At 33.2% G+C, this 23,959-nt stretch overlaps 1 long non-coding RNA gene across 1 annotated transcript; it reads left to right on the plus strand.

Annotated features, from left to right (window-relative positions):
* Positions 1–251: 251 nt before the first annotated feature.
* Positions 252–2,153, plus strand: LOC127117785 (uncharacterized). The gene is made up of 2 exons (XR_007802033.1): positions 252–953; positions 1,956–2,153. It is a non-coding gene; the product is annotated as an uncharacterized LOC127117785 (long non-coding RNA).
* Positions 2,154–23,959: the final 21,806 nt, after the last annotated feature.

The following is a 23,959-nucleotide window of genomic DNA, read 5'->3' on the forward strand; positions in this document are numbered from 1 at the left end:
ATTCTCAAGAAGTCATTCACAGTTAGTTTATGAGTTGTTTTTCTTGAGAGACTAGGGTATAGTCAGAATTTCTCAAGAAGTCTTAGACTGTGTGTTTTTGAGTTTGTTGTAATCATATTGATTATTGGATTAAGTCCTTATTGAGAAGGCGAAATCACTCAGGTGGGTGGATTAGACGTAGTTTCGTTAACAGTGAGCCAGAATAAAAAAATACATGTGTTCGTATCTTTATCATTATCTTTTTTGTTTGATATATTGGACTACAAAAGTTTTAATCCTGAAACCCAATTCAAACCCCAATTTCTTGTATTTCTTGCACTTTCAATTGGCATCAGAGCCCCAGTTCTAAGTTTTTACTACTTTGTATCAAACACTTAATTATGTCAGATAAATATTTACTCTTTTTGAAATATATTATGGCACAAGCAAACAATGATAAAATTCGTTATTATGCTAAACCTCCAATCTTTGATGGAGAAAAGTTTGACTATTGGAAAGATTGAATCGAAAGTTTATTTATAGGTTGTGATATTGACCTATGGGATATGGTGTTAGACAGTTACACACATCTTATAGATGTAAATAACATTAAGCTTGAAAGAAGCAAAATGGATGGTCAGTAAAAGAAGGATCACAAGAAATATCGTAGATCCTGAAATGGGAAATGGGACCACCAAAACAATCGTTTCCTCACACTTAACCCTAATTTATCCTTAATTTCAACAGATTCCAAACCTAAAACCCTATCCTAATTAAATAACTTCAAGAACCCTAAATGCTAAAAACGTGAATTAAACAATGCTCAGGAGCCAAACGAAGATCAAACCATGGGGATTTGGCTCCCCGGGAGAGGCACTGCATTGTGATGTTCTTATATTGGAGAAAAAAGAGTGGAAAAGAATTACCTACCGGAGCAACTCCGGTGGTTTTTTGCCGGCGAAATAAAAGTTCAGGTAACATGCTCTTCCTTGTTCTATCTCGACTTCAGGCCTTCTTGTCCTCCTTCTTCACTTAATTGCTCTTTTGTTATTATTCTGAGAGTTGCGTAGAATGTATTGTTGTAGAGAGAGAGAGAGAGAGAGAGAGAGAGAGAGAGAGAGAGATTCTGGAAATCAATGTGAGCTTGAGAATTGGCAGTGAAATGCTTATGATTTTTTTGTGATTTGTGAAGAGTGAAGTGTTTGTGAAGCGTGATTTCGAGAGTGAGGCAATGATTATGAGTGTATTTCAATGATTGGAATTGAGAGGTTTTATAAAGGTGATTAGAGTTAACAATGTTAGTTCTGTTAATTCTTATTCAGTGGAAGTCAGTTAGAGTGAACTGAAAACATCTGTTAGGTCGTTAGTTGAGAAATCATGTTAAATGAATGTGAAGGTTAGGTGAATTATTGTTAGATCTATTATATTTCAGATAAATGCATTTCTGTTAGAGGGTTATAATTCAGTTAGATGTATTATTGTTAGCTTGTTTGGATGAAAAGTTAGTAGAACTGAATTCTGCAGTTAGTGGTAAAATTAATTTCTGCTATGCACTGCTGTTAAAATGATTGGCAATGCTATGAGTGAATGTGTAGGGAGCAGTTCTATTTTGGCCTGCTATAAAATGGTTGCTTGCAGGATCGTATATGGCTCGCTTAATGTTTGATGCATCGTTCTATTTGGATTATTACATTGCATGATGAATGCGTATGCATGTATATTGTATTGTGTGACTGATGTTGTGATGTGTCATGATATTGTTGTGTAAATGCCAAGTTGCTTCCCTTGGTTGGATTGGCTATAAAATGATGTCTGCTTGAACAAGGTTGACGCTTGTTAGAATGTTAACATAGTTTGTTGTGTAAATGTCAAGTTGCTTGGTAATGTTTGAATGTTTATGGTATTGCATCTTGAATGAACTTATGTGGTTGCTTGGTTAATTGATGTTTGGAATTGGATGTTGTATGATATTGTAGGTGGAAAGAAACATTAATGAAAAGCCAATGGAATGCACTATGTAATAAAAATTCAACTACTGAGCCATTTAAGATCTAACAACCATGGCATGTAATTGTGATGTAGTAGGACTGTTCAATTGTAGTGAAAATCTTTTGTACTCAACATTTCTTATCAATTCAAAATATGGTGAGTGCAAGACTTGTTTGGGCTTGAGATCATGGATCATAAGACATGTCTTGGAGACATCAAGTGAAGTTTGGTCATGAGGTTAAAAGAAAGGGATGAAAGCATGAGGAAATAAAGTGGGAACTGGGATTTAGGGTTGATGATTAGATGAGTTGACTTTGGTCAACTGGTTGACCAAAAAGTAATTAGTTGACCAAAGTCAACTATAGGTGAAAACCAATTTTTTGTAATTTCTTTATATTTTTGTATGGACAATGTAGAAATGATGTTGTATGAATAAAAATGAAGTTTTATGTATGAGAAAATGCTTTATGATCAATGAAACATGACTTGCATTCAAATTCCATCTCCTTCAAAGAGCCATATTTGAAAACTTTTGAAACCATGCTAATGTATTTAGGAAACCATGATAGGAACTTGAGATCCATGGATAATGAATATACCTTGAATTAATGAACTATAATGCAAGCTTAAATCATGACACATTAATGAAACATGAGATCATAGACTAGTGATGCACTAATGAAACCATGAAACATGAATAAAAATCTGAATGAAACAAGATTTTGAATCAAATGAACATCAAACAAGTAGACACACACCCAACCATGGTCCAAAGGTAAAAATGAATGGCATGATGATTAGATATCCTAAACCATGGATTATGGTTTTAGTCAGGCCAAAATCAAGATGCAAAACAAAAGTGAAGGGCCTCAGGCCAAGGAGCAAGGCTTCCAACGCAAGTGTTCCACCACTGATATGAACCAAAACTAGGGTTTCCAACACCTCAATGCAAGTCACATGATTCATGAACTTCAAAGATCAATAACTAGGGTTTGAGAATGAATGAACATCATGAGGCAATCTTCAAGATCTCAAGCACCTAACAATTATGGTTTCGATGAATCCCAAGTCCAAAAGTCAACCAACATGGCACTCATGCACCAACTATCCCTCATCAGGGCTTTAGACCAAACACCATTCTCCACCACAACACCTCAAGCCATGGGCCTACAATTAGGGCTTAGAAGTCAAGTTAGAAACATAGAAGGTCAAGTACAAGATCCTAAATGAGCATAATCAAGAGTTAGGGTTTGGATGCCCAAATGAATACCATGGTGTAGACTTCATGGGTAAAGGTCCCAAAGAATCAAGAAATTAGGGTTTCACCCCATATGATGAGCAATACCATAATCTTCAAGCAAAAACCCTGGTTTTTACTAACCATAAACCTTGAATTTATGATGTTTGTTAGCAAGTGTTAATCATGAATGAATGATGTACATGAATAAAGCATGAGTGAGTATAGATGAACCTCAAGTCATAGGTTAGATAAAAAGAAAAAAGGGAAGGAAAATTTTGGGGTATGACAACCACCAAAACATTTTCTTGAGGTCTTGGTACATTTGGTAGCCTCGGGATGAATACTCAAACTACTTCAGTGACTTTCCTTCAAAATAATCTTCTTAAGTTCAGACACATTATGCAAACTCTATCACGAAACTTAAGGATCCCATTCTCATAGACTCTAGAATCTTCATCTTCATTAGTTGATGACAGAAGATCAACCAAGGTCGTATCCAACTTCTGACTCTCTCTAATCTCATAAAGGAAAACACTAGTCAGCTTTAACATACCTAACTTAACACTATCCGCATTCACCTCACACACCAAACTCAAATCTCTGAATTGTTCTATCAAGTCCAACTCTATAACCATCAAAGTTTCCATGTGTAAGGACTTCTGACTCAAAGCATCTGCTACAACGTTGGCTTTACCAGGATGGTAGTTCAAACCAAAGTCGTAATCTTTCAAAAGTTCCAGCCATCTTCTCTAACTTATATTCAACTCATTCTGATCAAACAAACACTTCAAACTCTCATGGTTGCTGAATACATCAAATCTAGAACCTTACAAATAATGTCTCCACAACTTCAGCACGAAAACTACAACTGCTAACTCTAGATCATGAGTAGGGTAGTTCTTCTCATGAACCTTTAGCTATCTCAAAGAATAAGCTACAACCTGTCTATTTTGCATAAGCACACCGCCTAATCCCATCTTTGATGCATCATAATATACTATAAAATGTTCCTTCGAATCTCGCAATATCAACACTGGAGTCGTTGTCAACTTCTTTTTCAGTTCCCGAAAATTCTTCTCACACGGCATATCCAACACAAAGGCTTGACCCTTTCGTGACAACTGAGTCAAACTTAGGGCCAACTTAGAAAAACCTTAGATAAATCTTTAATAATAACCAGCTAACCCTAAGAAACTTCCGATCTCTGTAACTGAGTTTGGTGCCTCCCACTGTAGCACTACATCTACCTTAGAAGGGCCCACAGGTATACCGCCATTGGAAATCACATGGCCAAGAAAACTCACCTATCACAACCAGAACTCACATTTCGATAACTTGGCATACAACTTCTTCTCTTTCAACACTTATAGTACAATACAAAGATGTCTAGCCCGATCTTTATCTGATTTAGAATACACAATAATATTATCAATAAACACCATTATGAACTGATCCAAATAGGGATGGAAGATATTATTCATATAGTTCATAAATACACCAAGAGCATTAGAAACATCGAACAACATCATCGAATACCGCAGTGACCGTATCGTGTCCCGAATGTAGTCTTCGGGATATCTTCATCCTTTACTCAAATCTGATGATAACTTGACTCTAGTCGATCTTACTGAAACACATGAACCCACTAACTAATCTATAAGGTCGTCGATCCTAGGAAGAGGATACTTATTCTTGATGGTAACCTTTTTCAGCTGACTAAAATCAACACATGATGTCATACTGTCGTCCTTCTTCTCAAGCAAATCTCATATCCAACTCTTTCGTTCAGCCAACTCTGAAGCATACATCTTACGTTGTGTCATCGACACGTGCCTAGTACCAGGTAATAAATCTACATCTATCTCAACTTCTCACTCTGGCGGTAAGTCACAATGTCCTCGGGAAATACATCAGGAACTCACACACCTCAGGCATACCACTAGCCATAATATCACATCTCACTCTCAAGGAAGCGAACATCATGATAATCTGATCGTCCTCCCTTGACGAGATCTCGACTTGACCAGCGGAAGGAACTCGAATTTGTATGCTTATCGAGTTCAGGAAATAACATAGCCCCAATAACACCCGCACCATCCCCATCAACAACTTGTTAAACCAATACTCCACACCATAAGTTTTTTCCCCACTTGTTTCAATTTTGCTCCTACTGGCAAGTAATAAGAAAACAAACGAGTACCGATAGTGTTTCACACACATGTCTGGTACCATGAAACAGATAAAATCACAGAACATGGCTGGACAGACCGACCTGCTATGATACCATTATGTATCACCCTAATCCCCGACTCAACATTTAATCAGATATTTAAAATAAAAATTCATAATTAGAGTATAACTCATGCTTCATCATAGCACAAAACATCAACCACAAAATAGGTATTGAAAAATAAGCAGCGGAAAAACAAAAGTTTGAAATATAAGTCTAAAAAAAATGTAACATGTGAAAAACATAACATGAATAAAGAATGGCATCCCATCTCCAGTGCTACATATCAGAGCGACTCCTCTAAGACCCGATGATAAAGAGGCATCAACACCATTCTCTAACTCAAACAACTGCTCTTGTATCTGATTATCTGTACTCCCGAGGAGAACAGACGCCACAAAAACAAACAAGGGGTGATAATACATCTAACAAATGTTAACAGAGAAATTCAACAGAGCGAGATAGTAATAACAAATATAATGGTATTCTCAATCACACTATAAACACAATCAAACATATCATAATGCAAATTCAATGCAATGCCACCATCTCTTTCTCAAATTCATGTGGTACCAAAGTCATTGGGATTATAGATATGTTACTGATATTCCCATGTCTTCGGTTCCTCTTTGAACAGTGTCCCTCTCTAGACGTGAGACCACCATAGTCCATCTCAAAACCAGGCCATCATTGGATCGAAGTTCTATCTATCTCTAAAATAAATGAAAGCATGATTATAAGCAACATAAACATGCAACATCATCATTATTTTAAAAATCATAACAAAACATAAGTCTCAAACATTTTCAAAAAGGTTCCACTCTTGAACCTATAAGTTTCCAATCACAAACCTCACTGTAATCCCTCTCTGGATTACTATGCTCAAAACGAAAATCAAGGTCATCACTGTAATCCCTCTATGGATTACTATACTCAGAAATATGTTTTCAAAACAATTTAATTATTTCATCGCAAAAGGTAAAGTTATATTATTACCAAATATTCTCAACTCATCAAATTGCTAAAAAAAACTCAAAAAGTCTCAAAGACACATAATTTCTCAAACACTCATATTTTCTCAGAAACTCATTATTATTATTATTATTATTATTATTATTATTATTATTATTATTATTATTATTATTATTATTATTATTATTATTTTTATTTATATCAGGCCATCAATAGGGTAATGATAAACAATTTCCTCAATTTACTCAAAAGTGACTCTAAGGTCACAAAAAGGACTCTAATGTCACAAGATGCTCCAAAATACCACTGAAGGGCTCCCGAACTCCAAAAATTCTGGAAAATGCTCAAAACTCGAAAACACCAAAAATGCCTGAAAACTAGAAAAAGTCGAAATTACTCGAAAAGTCGAAAATCATGCAGAAAAGTCAAAATTACTCGAAAAGTCGTAGCATCACCTCCACTGGCCGCTGTCGCGGCACAATCATCATCGATGTTAGGGCGCAGTGCGACCCACATGTGTTCGAGGAAAATCGCATTGTTTGCAAAATTGCCATCGCGAAATCGTGTGGCAGTTGCCAACACGACGCGGCCCGACCGCCGTCTCGACTCGCCTTCACATGGCCTCCTCCACCGACGCGACAAATAACACGTGGCTACGAGCATAATGATTGACGGTCGCCGCATATCAGGCATGTCCCTCGCAACGCGACTCCACTACCGCCGCCTTGTGATACAACCGTAATCCCCCTCGGCTGATTTTTTTGATTTTTTTTAAGTTCGATTATTAAATAAAATGTTTTTTTCCAATTTGAAGTTTATGCCAAAAATGATTTTTCGTAAAATAAGCTAAAAGTTAAGTTTTTTTAGTAATTCGGGAAAAGCGTTAAAACGATCGATTCCGAAAATATTTTGGATAGAAATAACAGGGATTTCAAAATACTCAAATGGGAAATCGAACGGCTCTAACGAAGTCGTTCAAATCTCAGGGGAAATATTCCAACACAACAGAAATCAAAACAACAACAAAAAACACATAACTCATAAGATATTCAACACAGATAGAGACTCTGGGGGTTTTATCCCAAATCCTCCAATTAGAGTCTTAGAGCAACATGTATCAACATCAAATTTAACAAAAATCGAAATAGTCAAGAAACCACATTCTCATACAATATTCATCACATAAAGGAAAAATAAGGGAAACTCATATCAATCCCTAAGGAGCTGATATGAGGCTAAGGAACCCCCACTATCATGCAAGCCTAAAATCAACCAAGAATATACAATTCCCCCTTACCTCAGATTAGCAGTAAGGTTGATTCTACTAGAAGTTCCTTGGATCTCTGCTCTCAAACCTTACATTTTCCCCACAATTCTCTCTGCCTCCTTTCACGTACTATCAGATTGCATTCTAACATAATATCTCCCCACTTTTTACTATTTATATGACATTATTTTTTAAAATCACACTTTTTGCCCAATTAAATCTAAATATCTCTCATTCCACCTCATACTCTCTATTATTCACAAAAATGGCTAATTCTCTTATTTATTCAATTAAATAATTATTTAAATCAAATAAATATTTAAATTAAATAAATACTCAACTTAAATAATTATTGGCTTAAATGCACTTTTGGTCCATGTAGTTTGGGCATTTTAAGCCATTGGTTCCCCTATTACAAAAACAACGATTTTGATCCTTTAACTTTGATGACCTTTTTTTGTGGCCCCTTCCACTGTTGCATACGTGGCAGTGTGATTAGGATAAAAAAATATTTTTAATTAGTTGACAAGAATGACTAGGATATTTTATTAATTAATATGTTTTAAACTAAATTAAATATTCAATAGTGTTTTTAATTAAACATATATTTATTAATTAAGTTTTTTAGCAATTTATTAGGAAATTAATTAATACAAATAAAGTTTAAAAGCAATATTTTGGGCCATAGACCCATATAATTCAGCCTCTTTGCAGTCAAGAACAAATGATTGTTTCAAACATGTGTGAGCTATATAAACACCGATATTGTTTAAAGGCAAAATGATGTTGGACTTACTTTCCATGAAAAAACAAACCATCTCTTTTCAAACCATTTTCTTGTTAACCATTCACTCTATCAACTTGTTTCTCATTAACTTTGTTACTTTCCATTTCTTCTACTTTCCATTCTTGTGTCTATGTATTTATTGAATATTGATGTAACCTTCATCATCAATCGGAGAACAATTGAAACTCTAGCATTTGAAGCATTGAGGTCACCCATTAAATCTGTTGCAATCAAGGTAGTAATATAGACTATATATTTCTTTAAACTTTTGAGTAGTTCCTTAAGTTAAGATCAAAATGTGTACAATCCACTTTGTTTATGCTTTACAGATATTCGACTCTTCTACTGTTAATGTTAATTCGGTCAACTCTAAAGTGGAAAGAAGCTCTTATGTCGGGGCGCCTCAAATTCTTATATGAACCCGACCTTATAAATTACACCTATATTTTGATGCTAGCATGATGACACTGATATATTCTTTTTTACACACAGTATGCACATTTGTTGACTGCATTCCATTGGAGATTTAGACTAGGGGTGACAATTAGGCATGACAACGGGGCCGGTCGGAGACGGTTTTTACCTCCCCTAAACCCAAACCCAAATCCCCAAACAATCCCCGTTCCCCGCCCCAAACCCAAACGGGAATGGATAATTAAAACCCAAACCCGTTCCAAACGGGTTTGGGTTGGGTTCGAGTATCCTCGCCCCGCCACCATCCATTTAGTGAAATCAATTTTTTTAATAGAAATATTTAATTTTTTACAAACCAAATTACATTACAAATAATAAAATAAAAAATCTAAAAAAATACCATACATATATTTCAAATATTTTAAATAATTAATACAAATCAAAATATTAAAACATTGGTCACTTATTTAATATTTTAAATCATCAAAAATAAATAATAATGTACATAATAAAATAAACGGGACGGGTTCGGGGGCGGGTTCGGGGTGAGTACTAGTGTTCCCATTACCCGACCCGTCCCCATATTTTATAATCGGGGAAAACCCAAACCCAGTCAAAGCGAGTTTTCCCCGTCAATTTCGGGACGGGCTCGGCTGGGTACCCGCGGATACGAGTTATGTTGCCATGTCTAGTGGCAATTGGATTCATTAAGACAAAATTCATCCACCAAAAAATCCATCCAATCCATCCACTACATAAAAACTAAGTTAATGGATTGAATTAAATCCATTCATTTATAAGCATAGATTGATCCAATCCATCCAACACATTTTAATTAATGATCCAACGAATTTTTTAATCTAATTTTTAAAAAATAATTTTTTTCAAATATTCAAAAAAATAAATTCTGAAAAATATAAAATTATTTTTTTTTTCGAAAAAAAATCGATTTTTTTAAAAAAAATACAAAAAACCGATTTTTCCCAAAAATTTAAAAATGATTTTTTTGGAAAATACCAAAATTCAGTTTTATTTTCGAACGAATATAAAAAAAATCGAAAAAAAATGATTTTTAAATTATTTTTTCCGAAAATACAAAACTATGTTTTTTTTCCCGAAAAAAATGATTTTTTCAAAAAAATAAGTGATTTTTCCAAAAATTAAAAAATCAATTTTTTCAAAAATAAAAAAATTAATATTTAAAAAATAATAATTTTTTCAAAAAAACAATTCGAAGAAAAATAAAAATGGATGGATGAATATCCATCCACTAAAAATATGACAATGGGTGGATTGAATGAATTTTATTCTTAATGGATGGATTGAATTTGATATTTTTAAAAACCTTTAGTGGATTGTTAATGGACTAATAGATTATTTTGATCCATCCATTAACGATCCAATCCATATCCATCTAATCCATCCATTTTGTCACCCCTAATTTAGACAATTTAAAGATGTTTCACGTTCTGGTCCCTTAATTAATTTGAAGATGCTTCACTATCTAGTGCCAATTCTACTTGTGATTACATTAGAGTTTGGGTTCTTGGAACTCTTGAGGTTGGTTATGTCATGCTCAATCTCTTTAATCTAAGTTCTTTACAACGAATGGCTTCAACTAAGGTTTATGTCTATGTTTTCATTGTGATATATCAATCATCAAAGAACATTGTTATCAATGGGAGTTTAACGTAATCTTTATCTTGTGCCAAATTATCTCTTGAATTTTTCATTTATTTTATCCTTTTAGAAAACTTGTATTGGAATATGTTGTGAAATTCATGAAATTATCTCTTGAATTTTTCATTCAAAAGGGTTCATTAATCCACATCATCTAAATGCATTGGAATATATTATGAAATTCATGAAATGTGTATAATTTTTAAAGCAAAGATATGAGGTGCAAGAGTTCCAGGATTCACGTAGAGTGGATTAAAAATCAAGATATGGCAAATTTATTATTGATGTAACTATTACTAAGTCCCACATTGATTACTTTAGAAATTAAATAAAGGTTTATAAAGCTTAAATATGAAATGAGAATTGCTTGAATGAGTTAGGCTAGTAATGGACCTTTGACTCTTAACCTGACGCATTTACGAAATGGGCTAGAGGCCAAATAGTTGTTGCTCAAAATTTTAGTTAATTAACTTCATAAAAAACTTAATTAAAATTATGGATTATTAATTTTTTCTAAAAAATATTAATTATTAAATTATCTAAGTCAACATTTTCACATAATTAAAAATATTATTAAATATTAAAATATCCTAGTCATCCTTTCCAATTATTTAATTTTTTATATTCTAATCATCATTGCCACGTAGGCAAAAGTGGAGGGGAACCACAAAAATTCAAAGGTCATCAAAATTAAGGGACCAAAATCACTGGTTTTGTAATAGAGAGACCAATTATTTAAAACGTCCAAACTAAGGGGAGCAAAATTGCATTTAAGTCATAATTATTTAATCAGGATTCTTCATTTCCTATTATTTACTTTATTACCAAATAATTAATATGTCTAATTATATGTAATAATTTGAATAATACTATTTCATCCGCTCTCAATCTCAGACCCCCGGTAATTTAGAAAATGACCAAATTACCCATATGCTCTGAAAATAACCAAATTCAATATAATCCATAATAACACAAATAAACAATTAAAATGCACTAATTATAAGTTCGGGTGTTACATTGCGTCTTTGAGTTTGTTGTAATCATATTGATTATTTGATTATGTCCTTATTGAGAAAGCGAAATCACTCGGGCGGGTAGATTGGTCGTAACTTCGTTAACACCGAACCAGGATAAAAATACTTATGTTCTTACCTTTACCATTATCTTTGCTATTTGATATATTGGGCTGGAAAAGTTTTAAATCTTGAAACCCAATTCAACCATCAATTTCTTGTGTTTTTTGCACCTTCAGTTGACATCAGAGCTTTGGTTCTAGTTTTTGACAACTTTGTGTCAAACATTTAACCGTGTCAGATAAAGATCCATTCTTTTTGAAACATACTTTGGAACAAGCAAACAATGATAAAGATATTATTCTTCCAAACTTCCAATGTTTGATGGAGAAAAATTTGACTATTGGAAAGATAGGCGAAATATACAACATGGTTATCCAATATGGTATTAGTATGAAAGGCCAACAAGAAATAACACATGTGTGTTTATTATTTAAACCTGAATAGAGTGTGCCCAAAGGAAACATATTTGTATCCAAACATCAACAAACTCGTTGATAGTTCATATGAATTTTGACTCCTATCTTTTATGGAAGCCTAATATAGGTATAACTTATGGTTTTATATGGTGTGCAAGTTTTTATGTTACTATATGTGGTTTTGGTATTCGTCCTCATTTTGCTACGTGCATTCTTTAATGTTTTCCCATTGGAACCTGCACTATTAATGTTGAGAATAACAAGATATCCTATTTGGATCTTGACTTGTATATAACAATAATGCCAAAACCTTCTATGTAATATTTACTCGTTTAATGCTTCTTGAATCTTCCAATATCACCAATTTTCCCAAAACTTCGTGTGTAGCAATCAACCCCTTGATCTTACCAATTCCTTGAGTGATAAATTGTCCGAAGATTTGAGAAGAACTTCGCCTTATCCGTAACTTTCCACATAGTCACTACTAAGGCAATCTGGAGAGAGAACCAATTCTTTTCAATGGAATTTGTCGGCACCATTGACAATCACCTAAATCTTGAAAAACTACATGAAAATCTGAACTAAATCTTCAAGAACGCGCCACCTTTAATCAATTACAAATCTCTCGTTATCGCAATCTGAATCAAATTAAAGTTGAAGATGTAATAATTTTGTTGCAAGAACTTGAACTTTTAAAAAAGAGAGGGTATTGATTTTTCTCACAGAACCACACAAAAATGAATATCAATTTGCTAATTCGTTACTTGAGAGATGATGAAAATAAGGTTTTATATGTGTTTGAGATTAAACACAAAAAATGGTTTAAAAAGTTAGTTAGATTTGAATCAAGAGCATTTCATGATTTGGATCAAATGAACAAGTGAGGTGGAACTAAGGAAAAATAGAGTTTTGACCCATTTTGCAGTTGATTTGAATCAAGAGGAAAGTATGATTCGAATCACAGACCCCGTGATTCGAATGATGTGTTAATTTTTCTTCGAATCAAACAAGTTGAGTCATTTGAAAAATGTGGAAAAATTGAATGATTCGAATCAGGTGTAAAGTTTGATTCGAATCAAGTGTAAAGTTTAATTCGAATCAGGTGTAAAGTTTGATTCGAATAAATTGTGGCAGAGCTGACCCATAGTTTGATGATTAGAATCATATGTTAAATTTGATTCAAATCAATTTATCAGGATTTGTGCTTGATTCAAATCAAACACGTAAAATCCCAAATTTTCAAATTTTCCAAAAGACTTTGTGATTTTTCTTTCCACCTAACTTGAATCAATAACATATATGGATCTTTGATCAGTGCATTTTGATGCACATCCTTCTATAATTGTACTTAGGCATTTCTATAGTTTATTCTATTATTTTTACTATTTTAGTGTGTTTTTATATTTAAGTTTATTTTTGCCTTTATTTTATTTTCAGCATAAATAGTTATTTGATACCTTGTTACTATACACACCATAACTTAAGCTAGGAGAATCAAATTTATGTGTTCTAATATGAGTTGGAAAGTTAAGAGAAAGATCTACAAGTTATATGTTGAAGTAAAAATCTGATTCGAAGTGAAGGAGGATCGAATAATTCGTTGAAGTTCTAGACTTAAGTAAAATAGTTAGTTTGAGCCAGTTTTTGTAATTTTCGGGTATGATCCCATAAATGCCCGAATTTCCCTTTTATTATATTAGGTATTTCACTATTATAGAATCCTATTCTAAATTTTGATGAGACAATATTGCTTAGAATATTTTATGGAGAACTAAATTTCACAAGGTTGATCTGCTATAATCGGTTTCCGCCGATACTTTGAGGTTTCTTAATTTTCAATCAAATGTCTTTTCCCTTTCAATATTTTGTTCTATGTCTTGTATGCTTTATTCAAGTTCTATAGAATATGTGTTGATTAATTTCAATTGATATATATTCCATAATCGCGCTTGCTTAATTCGTGTGTGCTTAACCCGTTTGCTTAATTCGGAATCTGTTTGCTTAATTCAGAAATTAGGAACACATATATATTAGTATCAATGCGCTTGTTATTGTTACTGTAATCGAAAAGGGATTAGAATCTGCTTAGGGCATAGAAAATATATTAACCAATGATAAGTTAGGAAACCAAACCAGTAGATCGAATTATTTCATAATCACTTTCTATAATCGCTTTTTATAATCACATTTTATAATCACTTATTCTTAATCGAATCGAAACCCCCTCTTTTGTTTTCTTATTTGGTTAATTTTCCAAGAGACTTTGCGATACGATACTCGAGGTGTCACTTCCCATTTACTATATTTTATTATTAGTTTTTGACCCGCATGCGACAACGGATCAAATTGGCGCTGTTGCTGGGAATTCTTGTCGATTTTAACCAATATTAGAGTCATAGGTGTTACGTTTCAACATTCTTGCCCTAACTTTCTTGTGTTCTGGCCTTTCCAAAGTCCCTCACACTTGAACTTTTACACTCTGAGCAAAATTACAATTTCAAAACAAAAGGAAAGAAAACAGAGCATGCACTTCCAAAAGTTTTCAAGATACAAGGTACAAGCAGAATTCTAAGTCTAAGCTTCAAGAATATGGTGTTAGTAAGCAATTTTTTGTGACATTCAAAGCAGATAGGAAAAAAATTACCAAAGAGTACATCAATAGCAGTAAGATCCTCACAGGATAAAATTCACTCAACTCTCAAGTGTTTAGATTAACTTTTTACAATCAAAGCACAATATGAAAGTTAGTACTACCATAAGCTTGAAAAAACTCTAACATCCACAATTGAAATACATGCACATAAAAATCAAAAAGACTTTTATTTGGTTGTAACGTGGCCAAGGTAAGGGTGAGATAAATCCTAAGGGGGTACTAGGCTAAAATTCAAATAGACAAAAGAGACTTGAAAGAAACTGCGAGAGTTAAATTTACAAAATATTTCATTCACTTCAACAACTCCATAGTAACTATTTTCTCTTCTCCTTTCTTTTTTTTTCTTTTTCAGAAGAAGTATGTATTGACATGTATACATCCTTCTATTTTTTTTCATTCATTTTTTTTCCTTTTCTATTTTATTTTTCTATTTTTCTTTTCTTTTTCTACCAACTTTTGAAATATTACAAACAAAATTATTCAACCCCACACAACTCCAAACAAGACTCTTTCAACCCTTTGAATAGGGTGATAACATTGTTTTCCACTTCTCGGTTTTTAATGAGTTTTTAAAAAAAAGGATAATAGGCTCAATGGGGTTTCAAACAAGGGATGATATTATTTCAAGGTTGACTTTTTTGGCTAACTGGTTAAAAAAAAATTGCCTTTATCATATCAGTGTGCACAAGTACACAACCGCATCAACAAGAGTCAATTCAAGTTCTAGAGACTAACAAGCATGAGTGAATCACACGAAAGAAAGAGATGGATTTTTGTATGTTATCCATATAAGGCTCGAAATCTCACAAGGTTAATTGATCTATCACAAATGATGTACAATTTAGAGTTTAATCCTACCTATCATACTAAAAATGCACAACAAATTTTTCACATCACACCATAAGACTTTAGTCAAGAGAACCAAGAAAAATACTCATAATTGTAACTCAAAAACCAAAGGAAAAAGCATGCAATTTTTTTATTTAAGAAAGCAAACAAAAACCAAAACAGAGAAAAACTGAAAACAAAACAAATAAATAGTTCCCTCCCCCACACTTAAAACAGTCATTGTCCTCAATGAAAGAACATAAATATAAAATAAGAGTGAGAGAAAGAAAAGAACACACCCGAGGGGTCAAAATGGATAAATAATCACATAAGCAACCTTTCCAAAGAGAGCTCTTCTACAGTATCTTCTTTCAAAGTCGGGTTCTCATGGAGTAGCTTTAGGCGGTGTTCATTGATCTTGAAATTTTGATTAGTACATTCGCCTTGTATTCCAGGATCAAAGAAGAATCTTCGATAAGTAAAAGTGTTGAATGGGCACGTAAAAGTGATATTCTTTTTAACAATATCAAGAATCAAAGGATTACGGAGCTGCCTCACTACTTTTGTTTCATCTTTAAGTGAGATCCTATGCATACATGTGGATGGGCTAATATCACGAGTGTCAGCCAAGATCCATCCAATTCCCTTCTTATGTTTCTGCTTAATTTGAAGCTTTGATGAATAATATGAATCCTCGGAAAGTGGTTTAGGCTCTAAAGAAGGTGGTTGTTCAATGGATGGTATTTTTGGGGTAGCCGGGATGTCAAGAGCTTCAGCCACATAAACGACTTCATTTACACTGTCACCCTGCAAGGCAGCATCAATCTCAGCACAAACATCACAAAGGTTAGTGTTAGTACAATCATCACATGAGTAAATATCATCAAAACCAGACCATGTTGGAAAATCAACTGAAAATAAATCAGAATAAACTTCATCGACAATTACATAAAACAACTTTATTTGAAAAACAGAATGCTCTTCCAAGGGATGTTTCAAAGCATCAAAAATATTGAATTTCGCGACAATGTTACCGAATTCCATGGACATGGTTCCATCGTCAACATCAACTTTTGTTTTAGCTATTTTCATGAACGGTCTGCCCAAAATGATTGGTGATATGCTTGAATTTGTTTCTCCATACATGTCCAGAATGTAAAAGTCTGAAGGAAAAATCAAGTCATTAACTTGAACAAGCACATCTACCACTACTCCGGCGGGGCGGGCATTGCTTCTATTCGCCAGTTGAACGATTAAACCTGTATGTTACAAAGGACCAAGATCAAGATTATTATACACAGAAGTAGGCATAACATTAATGCCCGCTCCTAAATCAAGCATGCAATTTTCGAATTTACTATCCCCAATGGTACAAGGAATAACAAAAGTTCCTAGATCCTTGCAGTTTTGTGGCATGTCCTGAGTGAGGGCTGAACTCGTAAGTGAAGTGTTAGGCTGAATAAGGGCCGAAACATTTCGTCCCAAATTCACTCTCTCATTTCCGGTAAACCTCCTCTTATGTATGCATAAATCCTTCAGAAATTTTGCATATTTCGGGACCTACTTAATCACATCAAGTAGTGGAATATTCACTGCCACCTTTCTGAATACATATAAAACCTCTCTCTCTCTCTCTCTCTCTCTCTCTCTCTCTCTTTCTCTTTGTCACGGCCATCAATCCTTTTATTTTTTAGTACTCTATGTGGGAAAGGAACTGGTGACATATACTCCTTCTCTTTTTCTTTTTCAGTTTCTACCACAACAGAGGGTTCAGTTTCTATCACAACAGAAGAAGGTTTAGGTGTTACCTCAAGATTTTTTAAAATCTTTTTCTAGGGCTGGTTCTGTAACTTTTTCGGATCTCAAGAAAATTGCACAACTCACATTAGGGCCTTTTGGATTAACTACTGTTTGGGCAGGTAGTTGGTTTGATCCTTGAGCTTGTTGCATGGCATTCATTGAAGTGGAAAGTTGTCCAATTTGTGTTTGCAAAGTTTGAATACTAGAATCTGTTCGCTGCTAAAATTGGAGACTATTTACAGCCATTTGCTTGACAAGTTCCTCTGTGAAGGTTCAGAAGGTGTAAAGGTGGTTACTTGTGGAGTGATTTGTGGTTGTGGCAGGGGTATAACTCACTGTTGTTGGGTGGGCTTTTGGTTTCCATATCAAAGGTTTGGATGGTTTCTCCAATTGGGATGGTATTTGTTGGTGGACATGTTAGGAATGTTGTACCCTTTCTGATTGTTGCTTTGGTTGAAAAAATTAGTTGCATATGCTTGAGGCAACTTAGTGACTGACTCATCTTGAAGAATAGGGCATGTGTCGGTTGGATGTTCAGACCATACAACTTTGCTCTTTGAGATTTACTCACTGCCATTTATTTATAGAGCCTTGTTGGAAGAGGAAACCTGAATCTCATTCACATATTTTGTTTGGACCATAAAATTATTTATGGTTGTGAACTGTTGGGAGTTGAGTGACATGTTCTCAGTCAAGGCTTTGGAAACAACTGGAGTTTCATTGAAAAGTACTCCACCACTAGCAGCATCAAGAATGTTTCTATCCATTGGTAATAATCCCTCATAGAAATACTGAATAAGCAGCTGTTCGATAATCTGATGTTGAGGGCAACTGGATACTAACTGTTTGAATCTCTCCCAATACTCAGCCAATGACTCATTTCCTTGTCTAACACCACATATTTCTTTTCTGATTAATGTAGCTCAAGAGGCAGGAAAGTATCTCTCAAGGAAGACTTTCTTCAAATCATTCCAAGTTGTGACAGAATTCGGCTCAAGATAATATAACCAATCCTTGGCAGCACCCTGTAGTGAAAACAGAAATGCTCTAAGCTTGACATGATCTTCAGTAATTCCTTGAGGCTTCAGTGGTGTAGAACACAACCAGAAATTCTTTTAGATTCCTATGCGGATCCTCACCTACTAAACCATTAAACCTTGACAACAAGTGTATTAAACCAGATTTCAATTCGAAATGTACAACAACAACAGGGTATTCAATACACAAAGCATTATAATTAACATCAGGGGAAACATGTTCTCTGAGGGTTCTTTGGTCAGCCATGTTAAACTCAATAGAAAAGAAAAAAAATCAGCAAACAATGAGAAAACACAACTAATTCAACAATGCAACAACAAATAGGAAAATATCGATAATGTCCCTATTAAGTAAAAACAATTGAAATACGAAAAAAATGATTAAAATAAAATAAATAAAAATACTAAAACACAAAAATTAATCTAATAACGTCAATTAAGAATTTTGATAATTTTTGCTAAATTTTTTGAAACTACCAAAACAGAAAATAAATCATAAAAAATAGAAAAATAAGGAATTTCAGTTTTTTAGGGTTTTCTTGAATATGAGGTAGAGAAGATGGCTGAAACTTTTGAAGGACTACGACTTTGGTTTGAACTACCATCCCGGTAAAGCCAACGTTGTAGCAGATGTTTTGAGTCAGAAGTCCTTACACATGGCAACTTTGATGGTTATAGAGTTGGACTTGATTGAACAATTCAGAGATTTAAGTTCGGTGTGTGAGTTGAATGCGATTAGTGTGAAGTTAGGTATGTTAAACCTGACTAGTGTTTTCCTTTATGAGATTAGAGAGAGTCAAAAGTTGGAAGCGACCTTGGTTGATCTTCTGTCATCAACTAATGAAGATGAAGATTCTAGAGTCGATGAGAATGAGATCCTTAAGTTTCGTGATAGAGTTTGCATACCTAATGTGTCAGAACTTAAGAAGACTGTTTTCAAGGAGAGTCACCGAAGCAGTTTGAGTATTCATCCCGAGGCTACCAAATATACCAAGACCTCAAGAAAATGTTTTGGTGGTTGTCATACCCCAAAATTTTCCTTCCCTTTTTTCTTTTTATCTAACTTATGACTTGAGGTTCATCTATACTCACTCATGCTTTATTCATGTACATCATTCATTCATGATTAACACTTGCTAACAAGCATCATAGATTCAAGGTTTATGGTTAGTAGAAACCAGGGTTTTTACTTGAAGATTATGGTATTGCTCATCATATGGGGTGAAACCCTAATTTCTTGATTCTTTGGGACCTTTACCCATGAAGTCTACACCATGGTATTCATTTGGGCATCCAAACCCTAACTCTTGACTATGCTTATTTATGATCTTGTACTTGACCTTCTATGTTTCTAACTTGACTTATAAGCCCTAATTGTAGGCCCATGGCTTAAGGTGTTGTGGTGGAGATTGGTGTTTGGTTTAAAGCCCTAATGAGGGATAATTGGTGCATGAGTGCCATGTTGGTTGACTTTTGGACTTGGGATTCATCGAAACCATAATCGCTAGGTGCTTGAGACTTTGAAGATTGCCTCATGATGTTCATTCATGCTCGAACCCTAGTTATTGATCTTTGAAGTTCATGAATCATGTGACTTGCATTGAGGTGCTGGAAACCCTAGTTTTGGTTCATATCAGTGGTGGAACACTTGTGTTAGAAGCCTTGCTCCTTGGCCTGAGGCCCTTCACTTTTGTTTTGCATCTTGATTTTGCTAAATTTTTGCTTGATTTTTTCCTAATGAATCGAAAAAGAATCGGAATAATCTGAGACAATTTTGTTTTAAAACAGATTTTTTTATGCTAAAACATGAAAAGGCCAGAACACAAGAAAGTTAGGGCAAGAATGATGAAACGTAACACCTATGACTCTAATATTGGTTAAAATAGACAAGAATCCCCGACAAAGACGCCAATTTGATCTGCTGTCACACACAGGTCAATCTTATTCCATTGACTCATGCAATTGATTAAAATCATCATGATTAATTTCAAACCTAACAAATGGTCTATGAATTCTAAAAAGGAATCATTTCAAAACTTGATTCAAAGAGGTGCAACCATGAAGGAGACTCAAATAATCGAAAGTATATCCAAATGAAAACGATAAGACAAGCAACAAAATAACCGTATTGGGGTGCCCCCTGAATGTATTAGGGACATGCAACTACGAGAGACACAAGTTTTCTTGCTAAATAGTGTGATGAAAGTGTCATTTTTATAGAATTTAAAGGCAGAAGGAATCATTATCTTCTACGTGAGGCCTTAACCTTTTCAATCAAGGAGCACCCAAAACCAAATCATCTCCTCTAAAAGCAATGAGCTAAAATGGAAGGTTTTTAAATTGTGGCCTTTAATTATTACACGAAGCTCAGGAATGCAACCATCAACTGTTAAATTACTGACATTTCCCACTAGAACCTTGAACTTGTTAGCTGTTTGGATTTAAAGCATCAAATATTAAGCAATGCGAGGTTAGAGAAAATTGTCATACCTACGGCTATCATGTATGACTTAAACTTATAAGCCATGAAATAGACTATTAAAACATATTGTACCAACTCCATGAGAACCTTTCATAAAATTGAATGATATATGATGCTCAAATGAATCAAAATTATCAGTGAACATTGTGTAAAGATCAAGGTATTAGTATCATCCATAGCTGAATCCTCCTCATCCACTTGAAGAAGGAGAAAATGCTTATTCTGGAAATGGTGAGATATTAAAAACTTAACATCATAATAATATCAAAAACCTTTCTCGTGGTGAAGTTACATCTTCAATGGGGTGGTAATTTGATGTTTATGGGTTTATATTCTCCGGCAGGTATGGATAACAACAGTGCTTGAGGTGAATTTCTGTAGGTGAGATTTTTGTTTGTCCTAAAGTTTCTTTGGTTGAAGTTTGTGTTTAGCCTACGTATGTTGGAGTTTGTGTGTGGGTTAGAAAAATGATAGGGTTTGATGGGTAAGGTTGTTTGTGATTAGTTGGGCTTGGATGGGTTTTGAGGAGATTGATCTACCACATGGCATTGAAGAGGTTTTATCCTGACACCCACACTTACACATGGGACCCCCATATATTTCCATAATACCTATATTGCCCTTGTAATTTTTTTTCAAAAAGTACGAACAAAAAATCCAATAGAACAAGTAAAATTCTGGTAAAAACTGAAAAATTTGGTGGTGTATTCAAAAAGCCCAGTAAGCATTTTTACCATTTAAAAAAATGAATTTAACGTACCAGATTTTTTGATAATTTTCTAGATTTTTGAAAAATTCGGTAATTGATTTTCGATAAGCAAAAAACAATTTTTTTAACACTACCGGGATGTTTTCAAAAAATCCGAGTTGGACAATTTTTTTCTGGCATATGATAAAAAGAAATCATATATTTTTCATTAATTTATGATTTTATATCACATATTTGAAAATTCCAGTGTAAAAAAGTATGTTTTTATACCATATTTTTTAAAAATCCGATATAAAATCATAGATTTATGAAAAATTATATGATTTCATACCTATCTTTTAAAAAATAGGTGTAAAAAGTATACCTTTTACACCTATTTTAAAAAATCCGATAAAAACACATACTCGTTCCAAAAGATCTGATAAAAACTTATGTAATCCCCATAAATCCGGTAAAACCACAAAAAAATTCCAAAATTTCGATAACAAATTTTTTTCTAAAAAATATAATATTCACAACGAGTATTAAAGTAAAAACAGTACTAATGTTGGACTGTCAGGTGTAATACGAGGGATGACAGGATAAAACCTCAACATTTGATATTTGTTTTGAGGCCACTAATAAAACAATCTGATTGGGATTCAGTGTGAAGGCCTTGAACACGATTAGAAAGAGCTGTGAAAGAGGTGTACTACTGATATACGAATGTGGATTAAGTAAAACTTAAACAAGGTTGGGATAGGAGATTCATAATGAGAGGCCCAACGAAAGCATTAATTTAACAGTAAGAGAAAATTAAACATTAAAAAAAAGTTTCAAAAATTATTTCACTAACTTATGTAAAGAGTGGGTACAATTTACAAATCTATTACAAAAATGGTTAGCAATTATGATTGAGAACCATTTGGAGGAATGAGAAAATTGCAAGAATAGTTAGAAGCAGAGGGAAGAAGGAAAAAAAAAAAAGTAAGAGAAGAGATATTTTCTTTTATGCTTCTCACTCTCGTGTTTTTCCTCTTCCACAACCGTATGTCATTCCTTTTGTTATTTTGTTTTATTTGTCACCGACATTATTCTCATTCATTATAATTTCTTGCTGTGACATTCGACATATTCATACATTTGAAGCTTTGATAATGTTTGATCATGATCAAAGTACATATTCAAATTTTATATTTTAAATTAGAAAAAAAAGTTAAAAAATAATTTATTTTTGCTTTAAATCAACCGATCAAGTTCTAAAAATTACATAAGTTCTAATGCGTGAACATGTTAAAGGCTGTGGATCCTTTTTTCAAGTTACCTCCATCTGCCAACTTCAAAGATCATTAATTTGGAATCATGAAGTCCAAGACCGTCTCCGAGATTTCGAGTGCCCTGGCGAAATTATGAATTTAATATCTTTTTCTTAATTCAATTTTTTTACAAGATTTATAAGTCATATAATTATAAATATATAATTATAAAAAATGAAAAAAATTACATAAATATTAAAAGGTTAACACCAAATCAAAACTACAATAAAATTATGACAAAAAAAATTATAATGTATCTATCTATCCAAACATGTATCAGTAATATTCTAATTTCCACACTAGCTGCAACCTCCGGCTATTAATCTTTGAATATCATCCTCCTAATATTTTTTCTGCAATTAAAATCAAGATTCTTTAAAAAATTATTTTCAATTAAAATCAAAATAAAACTATTTAATCTAATATGCGATATTGTCGATCACAAATATGATTTTAGTAGTAACACTAAGAGGAATAAGTTATTTTCTAGCCAACATTTCAACAACTCTAAAAACGAAAACAACAAACCTATAAATATAATGAATAAATAATAACAATAAGTTAGTAAACAATAACACCTAATTTTTTATTGTTGGCTCGACTATAAACCTCTAGTTGATGTCCCAACGACCAAAATAAACTCGTGCCTATACTATAGACACAAAAAAGTATCAGTATATGAAGTATGGATTAATAAAGAAACAAACAAGCAAACAAAACTATAAAACATGTACAATAACATAATGTAATAAATTGATAAAATTACTACCAATGAGATCGATAAAAAAAATATTAGATAAAAAAAAACTAAAGAGATAGGTAATGGAAAAGATTTTTTTCTGCTAGAATGTTGAAAGTCTAAATATTATTTTCATATTTTTATAGTGAATCACAATTATGTGAAGATTTTTTTTAATATAATTTATATGAATGTTTTTTTGGATACAAAATGAGAATCATTTCAATATATTAATAATTATAATTTTTATTGTTATATATGATGTGCCATTTAATCTAAAGTTAATTTTTTTATTAGATTTTAAATATATATATTAGTCAAAAATAAATTTATATATAAATATATATAATAAATAGAAAATTTGGT

The sequence above is a fragment of the Lathyrus oleraceus genome, chromosome 2, assembly GCF_024323335.1.
Source record: "Lathyrus oleraceus cultivar Zhongwan6 chromosome 2, CAAS_Psat_ZW6_1.0, whole genome shotgun sequence".
NCBI classification, from domain to species: Eukaryota; Viridiplantae; Streptophyta; class Magnoliopsida; order Fabales; family Fabaceae; genus Lathyrus; species Lathyrus oleraceus.